The sequence below is a fragment of the Fukomys damarensis genome, unplaced genomic scaffold (assembly GCF_012274545.1).
Source record: "Fukomys damarensis isolate Sample0158 unplaced genomic scaffold, DMR_v1.0_HiC HiC_scaffold_6, whole genome shotgun sequence".
NCBI lineage: Eukaryota > Metazoa > Chordata > Mammalia > Rodentia > Bathyergidae > Fukomys > Fukomys damarensis.
The window spans coordinates 20,119,748-20,132,600 of NW_022900918.1; the positions used below are offsets into that span (position 1 = coordinate 20,119,748).

A 12,853-nucleotide genomic window follows, 5' to 3' on the forward strand; every position below is an offset into this window, starting at 1 on the left:
GTAGTATGTATTGTAGACATGCAGTATGAAGCCATCTGCTTTGTTTTTTTTTCCTCAAGATGACTTGGCTACTATTTTTGTGGTTCTACATACATTTTACAATTGTTTTTCTCTAGTTCCATGAAGAATGTCATTGGTATTTTAGTAACGATTTCTGTTCTCTGCGTTGGACAATCCATTTGAAATTCTGATATAGCTATCAAACTCACAAGTAGGATTAGAAAGTTTGATAAATGGATTTCTTTTTCAGGGAATAGTTAGACTTGCAATACAACCATCAGAGGCAAACTGTGGGGCACCTAAATTTATTAGAAAAAGACCAAAGAGCCTAGCAAATGGAATGGCCTTGAGAGGCAGGTGTTGCACACAGCAGGTAAAGTATTATAGGAGGAAAAGATTGAGGATCAATGTCAAATATTGTTGGAAGTCTAGTAAATTGAGGACACAGAACTGCCCATTAGATTTGGCTTAGTGGAGACGGTGTGAACTTGGAAAGAACAGTTACAATGGAGACTTGGAAATGAAAGTTTGATCATTATCAATGAAGAAGTAAAAAAGATAAACTGGGCATGATGGCACACACCTGTAATCCCAGCCTCAGACATGTGGGTCAGGGAGAAGGCCCTGGGCTCAATTGTCAGTGCTGTTAAAAGGGTGGGAGGAGAAGGGAGAGAGAGAAGCAGGAGGAGCTGTCAGTTTGTAATAAAGGGGAAAAGAAATGGAAAGATAAATCAAGAGCTACTTAGGGTCAAAATTTTCACTGCATCTTAGTAGCTGGATTATATTATAAAGAATGACCAAAAAATATACAAATTTAATTTCCTGCTCTTTTTTACCTATGAGAAATGATTTAATCACATATTAATGTTACATAAAAAGATAATGAGTTTTGGAATATTTTGACTTGGTGTTTTTAGTTATATGGAAATGTTGAAAAGGCAGGCAGCAGAACCACTGAGCGAAATCCCTGGCCCTTTAGTTTTCCTTTGAAGAAAAAAAATCTTCAGGAAATAAAAGAGGGTGAAATCTTAAGGGAAACTATTAAGTCCACAGTGAAATACAAATCTGTAAATGGACTGTGTTTAATTTAATATATATTTACTTATAGTTGTGTTGTTATTGATTTTAAACTGAGAAATGTAAATACTTTCATAATTCTGCTTACAATTTTGTTTATATTATTTTACATAAATTCATAAATATGGTTACCTCATTAGTAATATTTTCCCCATATATTACTGAATTATAGACTTTAAATCTGTATCATCACCTTACCAGCAATCTAGTAAGAGCAACAAAGAAAAGTGTGCTTGTTTCCATATCATAATATAACATTGATCATTTTGTGTTTCAGGTAAGACTTTAGCTTTCTTTGACAAGTTCATTCAGGAAGTATTTTTTCCTGTAAAGTTAATAATTATAATTTATGGGATTCCACACATTATTTCAAAATGAAGCATGCATTAAATTATATTGCACACAAAATTTCTGTATATGTTCTGAGTGATTTTTAGAACATCCGGAAGCTTGAGTGTAAGAGAAATATTTCAGCACATTTAAATTTAATATACTTTTCTTTCAGGGTTCCTGTTGTGTTACACTGAGTGCACAAACAGTGACTCCTGGATTAGTTAACATCTCCACCACTTAGCAACCTGTTAGATGTACTAATCCTTATATACCACTCAATTCCTAATTAATCAGAAATTCTAAAAGGGGCCTAAGAATCTATGGTTTAGCAAATTCTCACATCACTCTTATCTTTGCCAAACTGTGAAATCCTTTATACAAGGGAACAGCACGGCATAGTCAATTAATTTCCTGTTTTCATTTTTAAAAGCTTTTTTCAAAAAGTTACACATCATTGCAAGATAGTAGCAACATTGCACATTAAGAGATAAGTGTCATCTTCGTGGAATTAATAGGAAATAATGCAATTGCGAGGTCAAATATATATGAACAAGAAGAAATGTCCATTCGAGGTTTACACTATTATTAGGGGAGTATTTTGAGTTTATCTGAGGTTCCTTCCATAGATAACATATGATTTCTAGAAAAAAAAAACTTTAATACATTTTCCATAGTTATTCTTATTCACAGACTGATGGGATCCACGTAGACACTACTCATGTAAGTGTACAGATAGCTACAAGAAACGATTAAGTGGGAGTAGGACTGTGTCCAAACATAGTACTGTTTTCTTGACAATACTGGAAATATTTCCCCTTTATAATAATATGAATAAAATACAATAGTAGAATAGTTCTCCACCTATGGTTAGATTATTTTTCTTTCATCAGTCAAATATAGCACTGTGATAATAATAATAATAATAATCATGTTAAATTATCTTTCTGGTGTTATTGTTTTCCTTTCTTTATTAAATGTATAAAAATATCTCCTTTCATCCTTTTATCCACTTGCTTTAATATTATCTTTTTGGTGAGGTGCTTATGTGAATTTGATTGTCTTCCTTGGATTTTCAGGACCTCTATAAAAATATCTGTTGGCCACAACTAAGTGTGTAAGAGAGCAGAAGACCTCAAGGTGATATTAAGATTTAAATTTGCATCATCCACCTTTTCTTTTAAGTCAAAAGGGAACAGAGGTAAGTTAGATAAGATTTTAAAAAAGAGAGAAATCAATGGCTCCATGAGCTGCTGCAGACAAGAGCAAGAGCTGCGAGATCAGACAACTGTGCAGGTATCAGGTCTGTGTAAATATCAGACATAACTTTCTGACTTTCGACTCTGATGAAGTTGTTAAAAGTTTATTATTATTATTATTATTATTATTATTGTTATTATTATTGTTTTGTTTTGTTTTGATTTTGATTTTGGTACTGGGGATCGAACTTACTTGTGAGGCAGACAGCGGCACCATTGAACTACCTCCCCAGTCCCGAAAGTTTTTTTATTCTTAATAGCAATGTTAAAAATTCATCAAGGACTAAAAGAATAATTCAGGTCTTGTTTACAGTGGTTTTCTTGGGGCAAGGGAGTTAGCTCAGTGTTGCTGCTGCCTGCCTTGCAAGCAAAAGGTCTTGACTTTAATCCCCAGTACCAAAAAAAAGTGGTTTTCTAAGTTTTAGAATTAAAATCCCATTTGTTTTACAATTACAGTGTTAGAGATCTCATAAATATCATATTTATAGTAGTATAAAAAGTTTAATAATTTAAAAAGAATTAAGATATGTTGTTTTCGAATACACATTCCTCAGGATGAATGTAATTATTATATACTGCAAACATGTACTAAAAAAGTAAAAATTATTTTTAATACAATGAAGGCTGTGAAAATGTTTTCTTATGACTGCATATTAGGTCATGTTCATTATTTAATGAACATTATTTAATGTTCACAATAAATAATGCATATTTGTCAAAAATATGTGAATATATATGCATATAAAATATTTGATGCATTTTTAACTATCTAATTTATATAAGCATAAAATGAATGTGCTATGTTTGGGGTATTGCTAAAGGCTTTAAATTACTGAAAAGCAGGTGGATCTGGAATATGTAGAATCATACACTGGATTTACATACTTAAACTTTGTTCCTAAATGCATTAGTTAATATGTATGCCTCCCTTCTATTTTTACATATTATGACTTGACGCCTAGTGAAATGTATTTTATGAAATACAAGATAAAACACATATATGAAAGACAATGGTATCATTAAAAAATTATAGTAACCTATATTATATTTTATTGTATCTATGTTAGATATCATAGAGTAATTACATGAGATATTAATTTTAATTTCTAACAAATCTATATATGCAGAACTCAGATAAGGTGATTAAGCATTCCATTCCTACTCTATTATTTTAGCTACACCAGTTAGTTATCATTAGTCCAGTAGCTTGTAGAATGGTGAAGTTTATTTTTTTTTATTTTTTTTTTTGAGACAGGGTCTCACTATGTAGTTGAGACTGACCTGGAACTCACTATGTAGCCCAGGCTGGTCTCGAGCTCACAGCAATCCTCCTGCCTCAGCCTCCCGAGTACTGGGATTACAGGCATGACAAAGTTTAAAACCAAATAGTTGTCATAGAAATCAACTAAATGAACCAATTTATTCTGAGCTCTAAACATAATGTTGATCTCAAAACATAACATTGGATTCACCTGTTTAAATGGTGGAATCTATCAACTACCATGTAATTATGAAGAAGCATGACAAAGTTTAATGCCAAATAGTTGTCATAGAAATCAACTAAATGAACCAATTTATTCTGAGCTCTAAACATAATGTTGATCTCAAAACATAACATTGGATTCACCTGTTTAAATGGTGGAATCTATCAACTACCATGTAATTATGAAGACATATATGATTCTCAAAGAAAACAAGATAATACAACTACTTTGATTAAAGAATTGTGAGCTTGCAATGGAGTAATATCTTTCTTTACCCATACAATAGTAAAATATTCCTAAAAATGTCAAGGGCTGAGAATTTCACTGGAATTTTGAAAAAAAAATGGATTAGGAACTTAACTGCGAATATCAACACAGATGATCTTTAAAGAATACCACTTCCTCATAACAATAATAGCGACTATAATAACTTGCAAACACATCTCTGCGAGGCATATTTTATATCTAACAATATTCTACCTCAAACCTTGTTGTGTATTTTACTTCAAACTAAACAATATGCCCTCAGTGTTAGACTTAGATTTTAAAGCTTAAATCCTGCTTTTCTATATCCATTTTATAGTCTTCTTTAGCCGTTTCAGTTTCTAATCAATATCTGACACAATCCATACATATATGTGCATATATGCATAATATTCCGACAGACTGAACACATGTAGAGCTACAGTGTGACATAATAATTTCAAAGCAACAGTATAAACTGTTAGTAATAGACACATTTTGTAATCTTAGTTTTGAAAGATATTTATACTAAAGAATAGTTGTAGAAAAGGAAAAGAAAGGAGCCTTAGGTTCCTTTAGCCTGAATGTGGGTATGTGAGCATAGATATGATAACATATAATTGCACTTACTATTTTCTTTACTTTATGGATTTTGTATTTCATTGTGCAATATATGTCAGATAATTTGGGAATTATTTTGTAGTATAGAATCAGAAATGTAACATGCAGGTTGAATAAACTTCAAAAACCTGTACTCTCACCAATGCCAATGAAAGTAGCCACAGTTAATTATTATTAAATTTGAAAATCCATGCAGGCATGGAATTTAAAACTTTGCACTGTTAAAGGAAGCAAGAAAGACCAATACTATCTGTTGCCCTCAGTGGAATATAAATTGATTCATTCTTTAATTTCTCCTGATATTCATAGTTTAGCTATTTTGTGTTTTCTAATATCACTGATTTACATTCTGTATAATTGTTGACTCTTTGTGCTAGTTTCCATGCTATGGAGGATTTGTTCTCGAAGTCTTTCCTATGCTGATATTTTCAAGAATTCTACCTAACTTAGTTTTAGACAAGTTCAGTGTTTCTGTTTCAATATTTAGATCTTTAATCCACTTGGATTTTAGTTTAGTGGATGGTGAGAGATCCAGGTCGAGTTTTAAACCTTCACAAGTTGAAATCCAGTTTTTTCAACACCATTTATTAAAGAGGCTATCTTTCCTCCAGTGAGGGTGTTTGGCTCCTTTGTCCAAGATGAGGTGGTTGATTGTGTCAGGAGTTGTTCCACATCTTCTAATCAGTTTCACTGATTCTTTTCTTTTGCCAGTACCATGATGTTTTTATCAGAGTGGCATTGTAGTATAGTTTCAAGTTGGGGATTGTGATGCCCATTACCTTGTCTTTGTTTCCTAGAATTCCTTTTGCTATTCTAGGTCTCTTCCTGTTCCAAATGAATTTTTGGATTATTTTTTCTAGCTCTGTGAAATATACTGTTGGGATTTTGATTGTGACGGCATTGAATCTGTATAGCCATTTTGGACTTATGGCTATTTTCACTATATTGATTTTTTCCTACCCAGGAATAAGGGGTGTCTTTCCATTTTCTTATATCTTCTTCAATTTCTTTTTTTTTTAGAATGTTGTAGTTCTCAATGCAGAGGTCTTTTGTTTCCTTTGTTAGATTGATTCCTCGATATTTCATTTTTTTGTATGCTATTGTGAAAAGGATTGTTTTCCTAATTTCACTCTCAGTGAATCTATTACTTGTGTACAAGACTGTTGAGTTTTGAACTTTTTCCTTTCCTATCTTTATTTTCTTTGTTTCTGTGTGTGTGTGTGTGTGTGTGTGTGTAATTGCTGTGGTTAATGTTTCCAGAATTATATTAAAGAGGAGTGGTAAGAGTGGACATCGTTGTCTTGTTCCTGATTTTAATATTAAGGTTTTCCGTTTTTGAGCTTTTAATTTGATGTTGGCCATTGGGTTTTCATATATTACCTTTATTAAGTTGAGATACAGACCTTCTATTCCAATTTTCTTCAGGGTTTTTGTTATTAATGCATGCTGAATTTTGTCAAATGCTTTTTGTGAATCTATTGAGATGATCATGTGTTTTTTGTCCTTTACTCTGTTAATATAGTGTAGTACATTTATTGATTTACATAGGTTGAACCATCCTTCCATCCCTGGGAAAAATCCAACTTGGTTGGGGAATGTGATCTTCTTGATGATCCTCTGTATTCTGTTTGGCAATATCTTATTGAGGATTTTTGAATCTATGTTCATTAGGTCAGTTGACCTGTAGTTCTCTTTTTGGTTGGGTCTTTCCCTGGTTTTGGAGTTAAAGTGATACTTGCTTCCAGGAATGAATTTGGAAGAACTGCTTCCCTTTCAATTTCATTGGAAAGTTTAAAGAGTAGTGACAGTAGTTCTTCTCTAAATGTCTTGTAGAATTCAGCAGCGAAGTCATCAGGACCTGGGCTTTTCTTTATTGGTAAATTTTTAGAATTAGCTTTCTTAATACCCAGATCATCAGGTTACTTGTAAGTACTGTATCTCTTTAGCACTATATTGTTTCCATGAAAAACAGAAGTATGTTATTTTTTTAAAAAAACTATGTTATCTGAAGTTGAGTAGCATAACATTAACACTTTTCTTGTCTGTGTTACTATATCTTTTACAAAGCATATTCCAATGCATATATCATTTAATCTCCATCACAATTATTAAAGGGATAGAATAGATTTTATCTCATATTTTATAAGTTAAGAGAATGAGGCTATGTGTAGTTAACATTGACTTCTGGCCTCTCATAGTAGGTATAATTTGGTGATATATAAACACTAAGTTAACTACATTAACTTTAAAATTTCTATCTATTCCGATGTTAGTTACAAACAATATTTGGCTTATTCCATTAAATTTATCTCTGAGAATCTTTTAAGTTAGACCTAGTTTGTTCACATGCTTTCTTCTTTCCTGACTTTTAGTAGAATTTATTATTTTTGTTGTACTTTCAGTTGTTAGATTTTTTCCAAGATTCATTCTTTTTGCAGTTGCTGTGCATTAGTACTTTGTGTTATTCATGCTTTCTCTGTCTCTTTGATTATGTCTCTGTCATTCTGTGTGTACTTAAATGTGGGTGTATGTTAAATAGGCTTTTTGTTATCCTTATTATTCACAAGGATATTTATTTAAAAGCCCAAATGTTCAGAACATCCTTGTTTAAATGTAGAAATCTATACTCTATGGTCTCATAATTCTCTCATGCGAGAATATGAGGTTAATTAGTCCATATGAAGAATTTGATGACAGTGTAAAAAAATGTAATTATGTGCCTAATAACCATACACAATCCTCAAACTTTCACTATAACGGAATTGTAAAAGATTGTTAAACATTTCATTTATCTCAACAATGATGGTACTTCATTAAAAATACTATTTTCAAAGAAGTTACATTTAAATGTATAGACAAGGAAATCATAAACTGTATAGGAAATTTTAGAAAAAGAAAACCATTAAGAGATGTTTCAATGTAGAACAAATGTATATACTATATTAAATGAAAATTTAAGTCATACGTAATATCTGGCTTTATTGTTGTAAAAATATATGTGTCTGTTTGTTCTAATTAATGCCTGGAAGTTGTTTCTGCATACTTTAATACAAACCACATTCAAACATCGTGAGAAACAGGTGCTGCTATAATGATACATGTATGTAGATGATTATGAGTGTGTAATAAAAATGTTACCTAAAATGTTTCTGCTTATTTGTTATAATTAAAATATACAACCACAATTAAATGTAAATACCTGCTGATATGTTATGCTATTGTGAACACAGAAGGATTTTATTTGGTACTTATGAAATTATAGAAAAGTAGTGAAGAAACCTCTTGAAATCCTTAGTAAAGAAACATCTTTAAATCATGATTTTTAAAATTGAGTAAAGACCATAAAATGCTGAAATAGAAACAGACCTTATAACACATTCTGTTTACTTTCATCTTTATTTTAAATTATTGGGGACAGAATATTTATTGGAGACAATAAATAATTTGTATTTTCTCTTAAAATATATTCAATTTTGAAGGAAAAATAAATTCAAATATTCTACAATTCTGAGAATAAAAAATTCAAGTTAACTCATGACTGAATTCAGTTGCTTCCCACTTTTTTCTGCTTTTGATGAAGAATTAAGTTATAGAGTTATTTTTTGGTTCATGTGAAGGCTATAATCAGTTTTATGTTCCACTTTTAGCTCAAATATTAATACGATAGTACAAAGAACTTCCTTAAGCTTTTTTATTGATCTTATTTCACTAACTTCAAACCCTTTAGAAACTGTTATTTTCTACAAAATAATGAAACAACTGAATACAAATTATAGTCCAATCAATGGCATATTTTGCATTGCAGATTAAAACATATATTTTCTGTGTGGAAAATTCACTAACAAGGCATATTTTATTAAATAATTCTTTTGTATCTCAAAGGTCAATGATATTATAGAATAAATATTTCTCAGATTCTCATTGTTATGTATATATTTATATGAATCAATAACAATATTAAAAGAATGATAAGGCCTAAGAACAATTACATATTGGGTACTTAAACAATGCTCAATAAGACTGACTTTTTAATCGAGGACAACAGAAATATAAAAAGTGACACCCAGCTTTTCAAGAGATTATTCAATCAAATTTTATAGAGAAAAATAAGTGGGCTTTATCCATTCATTCATTCCCATCTTAAAACATTTTGAGGGACACATTTCTAAGGAGGTACTGCAGATATTGTCTTAAACATTATTTATTCATATAATATCTTATTCAAAATGAACAGGGCGAGGCCAAGAACCCAAAGAACTGTTATGATTCAATTCCTGGGTCTGTCATACCATGGCTGAAACAGAGACTGACAGAAACCAGATTGAGAAATTCCTAAAAAGAGTACAAGAATTGGAGCAGAAAGTACAAAGAATTAAAAAAGAACAACCCAGTAACATCAAAGACTCAAATGTTAAAGAAAATTCTTCAGGATCTGGAAAAGCTAAGCATGCTTTTGATTTCAGGGCCCACAGCCAAAGAATAGCATATCTGGGCTGGGGATACCAGGGCTTCGCTAGTCAGAAAAACAGACAATACCATTGAAGAGAAACTGGTTGAGGCTCTGACCAAGACTTGACTGATAGAAAGCATACGGACCTCCAACTACAACTGATGTGGGTGAATGGACAAAGGAGTTAGTGCCTTTGAATAGGTGATTTCTCTAGACCTGTGGTCTCAGTTTCCAAGGGACAAAGGTTCAAAAGATCTTAACTGAAAAGATGAAGTCAGTGATGATGCCAAAGAAATCCATTATACCCACATTGTTAATTGGGTACTCCCTCCCGTCATCTGTGTACTGGCCTGGGCCGCTATAGAACCTAGCTTCAGCGCTGGGTTCAGCTGTCTTTTTCTCCTCATAATGATTTTAGTATTGTAAGGATGAATTATGCAGCTCAGAAATATATTGGCACTCACGATTTCAGGAACTTGTTTAAAATGGAAGTAGCAAATGGAGTGATTAATTTTCAGAGGACTATTCTGTCTGCTCAAGTACAGCTAGTGGGGCAGAGCCTGGTGAGGAGAAATGGCAAGAACCTTTCCAGTTATGTCAATTTGAAGTGACTGGGCAGACATTCCGTTATCATCAAGTCTGATGTATGATGGTTAACCTCTTTCTGATTGGCCAAGGGATGGAGAAGCCAGAAGTTATTGATAAGTTGCTGAATATAGAGAAAAATCCTCAGAAGCCTCAATATAGTATAGCTGTAGATGTTTGAAAATATCAAGTGGATCTATGATCAGGAGATCAATGTTACTTACAGCAACCATGGGCTAATCATGCTGCCAAAAGTCACATGTTGTGTAATATGCAGCAAGGAATGGAATCTGTTGTGTTACCTTATACAACAGGACCAAACATGGATGGAACAATAGAATGGAGAAACATTAAGCCCTCTGTCATAGAGCACACCTGTGCCTTTGCACAGGATTGAAAATGCACAAATATAGGCCCCTCATGAATCATCCTAAATTCCAAGGATTGGAATCCTGGATCCAGCATTTTGTTCATAGAGGATGCATTGAGCACCCACATTTATTCCATAAGGAAGAAACAAAAGCTAAAATTATTGTCATAACACACTGGAAGAAGAGAATACTCTTTTGGAAAAACCAAAAAAAGAAGGTCTGTATAGAGGCAGAAATTAAGAGCATGATTTAATCATAGCAAACTTACTGGTATCTAGGAGACAACTTAATAGTGTAGGTAGGTTGAAAAGAAATTTTAAAAAAATGGTTTTTGCTGCAAGAAGTTACATAAATTCTGATGGTCAGCTGTGTGTGTGTGGGGGGGTGTACCAGGGATAGAACTGAAGATCTTGTGCTTGCAAGTCAGGCGGCAGAAACACTGAGCTAAATCCCTAGCTCAATCAACTCTTAAAAAAACAAAACAAAACAAAACTGGAAGACCTTGTTAAGGAAGTTCTTCCTTAGTTTGGCGTGGTGGTGCATGCCTATAATCCTAGCACTCATAGGCTGAGGCAGAGGGACTGCTGTGAGTTCAGTTGGCTTGGGCTATATAATGGGTGCAAAGCCAGTCTGAACTGTGTAGTAAGACCCTGTCTCATAAAATGAAACAAAACGAAAAAATAACAACAAAAATAAATCCAACATTTTCTCATCCTCATCCAAACGATCGAGATGAAAGAGGCAAAAAGAAGTAGTAATTTATGTACATCTGGGAACTTGTGCCTTGTGTTTAAATTCATTAAAACCTAATTTCAAATATAAATAAATAAAATAAAAATAAACATAGTTGAAGTTCTTTATTATTTCAAAAATCTTTCTTCCAAACAATATTCAAATTTGAATAACATTTAAGAAAAGTGTACCCAACAAAATACTTTTGTCAATGTTACCTATACCTTATAATATTAAATAAACACAAAGAACATTACATTACAATTTATGATTATATAATTTAACATTTAACTTATAGTTTTGAAAATATTAATTTTATTATATGATTTTGACCTGAATAACATTTTTTGCTTTTTTCCTTTTTGTTTATTTTAACTGAAATTAACTTTAATATCTGTCATTGTGTGAAAAAAACACATTTAAAAATATATCAGAAGAGAAATACAAACATACTTTTGTTTTAAAAGACTAATATAAAAAATAAGCTTTATTTTGTTATTTTTGTCATTGCTAGTCTTTATTTTGAGAACTTGTTTATAGAATATGCTATTTTCAAATACATAAAGCACAGTTATGAGGAAATAACAACAAACCATATTCTATTATGGTAAAAGCATTGAAAGCTCCATCTAGAATTTTTGAAGACTTATCTAGTTAAAATATTGCACATGAAAACTTAAGAAAAGAGCCACAATAAGAATTCAATTGACTCTTTAGAATTGTTTTAAAGTGGTTAAACTCTTAAAGGTAGCATGGTATGAGCTCATGATTTATTCTTTGTTAGAATTCTTCATTATTTCCTGTTACACTGAGAATGAAATCAATATCCAACCAGGGCTTGGCCTGAGCTCAATCCTGCCTACTTCTCTACTCTCACTGAATTTTCTTGAGTTTACTAAGCCTTTTGCTTCTTCAGAAAGTTTGCCCTTTCTGTTCTCTCTATGAAATTTCCCCAGATATTTTCATGGCTGGATTCCACCTTTTATTTGTTCTTCTACTTAAATATCACTTCCTTAGAGAGACCTCTTCTGAAGAACATGTCAAAAACTCAAGCTCTTTTATTCTCTTTTCCACTGTCTTGTTTCACTTTTCTTGTTTTTATTTCTTAACATCTCACATATATAGAAGTATGTTTATGTTCCATCTATATACACATAATTTAAGCCCTATGAAGACAAGCTTCTTGTGCGTTTCACTTAGTATGAACAATGTTCTGGTTGCACAAATCTGGGTGTTTGTGTGTGTGTCTGTGTGAGGGATCCTCAGGGCTACCTCTGGGGCAGCCTCTGGCAAGCTAGAAGCTAGGAGATTGGCCCATTCTATTTTTTCACTGCCTTCTTTTTATTTGAAATACTGTTAAATGCAAAGCAGATGCTTATTAATTATTCAGTGAATGAAATAATTATTGTATCCATCTAGTTAAGCTTTAAATTTAAGGATCATTTAATACTTTATTGTTTCATGACAGATTTTCTGGTATCAACATGTGGATTATATATTCGGGATTTCTCCCTGCCTCGTACAAATCCATCACACAGAAAAAAATTAATTATTTGTAAGAGTTAACTTTTGTATAATTACAGAGTCCTCGAAAGGCCACTATTAAACTACACTGGTTTTTAACTCACTTCCAGCATACAATTTAAAAATAGTTTCCCATAGAACACCTTTCTAAAGTTTAATACACCTTGTGGCAAATTT

General features: G+C 32.1%; 1 pseudogene; it reads left to right on the forward strand.

Moving 5' to 3' along the window:
• Positions 1–9,304: 9,304 nt before the first annotated feature.
• On the forward strand, positions 9,305–10,673 carry LOC104861063 (annotated as a pseudogene).
• The last annotated feature ends 2,180 nt before the right edge of the window (positions 10,674–12,853 follow it).